The following is an 851-nucleotide window of genomic DNA, read 5'->3' as shown; positions in this document are numbered from 1 at the left end:
TATATATATATATATATAAATAGCTATAGATATATATTACATATATATATACATATATATATATATATATATATATATATATATATATATATATATATATAAATATAGATAGCTATAGATATATATTACATATATATATATATATATATATAAATATAGATAGCTATAGATATATATTACATATATATATATATATATATATAAATAGCTATAGATATATATTACATATATATATATATATACATATATATATATATATATATATATATATATATATATATATATATAAAAATAGCTATAGATATATATTACATATATATATATATATATATATATATATGTAATATATATCTATAGCTATATATATATATATATATATATATATATATATATATATATATATATATATGTAATATATATCTATAGCTATATATATATATATATATATATATATATATATATATATATATATATATATATATATATATAACCCCCTCCCCCACACACACATACACAAAGATACTATAAGAAAAAAAAGTCAAAACTCTAATTTTCCCACTCATGCATACATAATATATATGTATGTATATATGTATATATGTATATATGTATATATATATATATATATATATATATATATATATATATATATGCATGCATGCATACATGTGTGTGTGTGTGTGTGTGTGTGTGTGTGTGTGTGTGTGTGTGTGTGTGTGTGTGTGTGTGTGTGTGTGTGTGTGTGTGTGTGTGAGTGTGTGCTTTCCATTCTTGCCTTACATTAATTTTATCTATACTTTTGTTCCATATTATTATTAAGGCATAACTTTGAAAAGGTTTGAATGTTTCAT

The sequence above is a fragment of the Penaeus chinensis genome, chromosome 25, assembly GCF_019202785.1.
Source record: "Penaeus chinensis breed Huanghai No. 1 chromosome 25, ASM1920278v2, whole genome shotgun sequence".
NCBI lineage: Eukaryota > Metazoa > Arthropoda > Malacostraca > Decapoda > Penaeidae > Penaeus > Penaeus chinensis.
The sequence above is the reverse complement of the archived record's forward strand: the minus strand, read 5'-3'. Positions refer to the sequence as shown.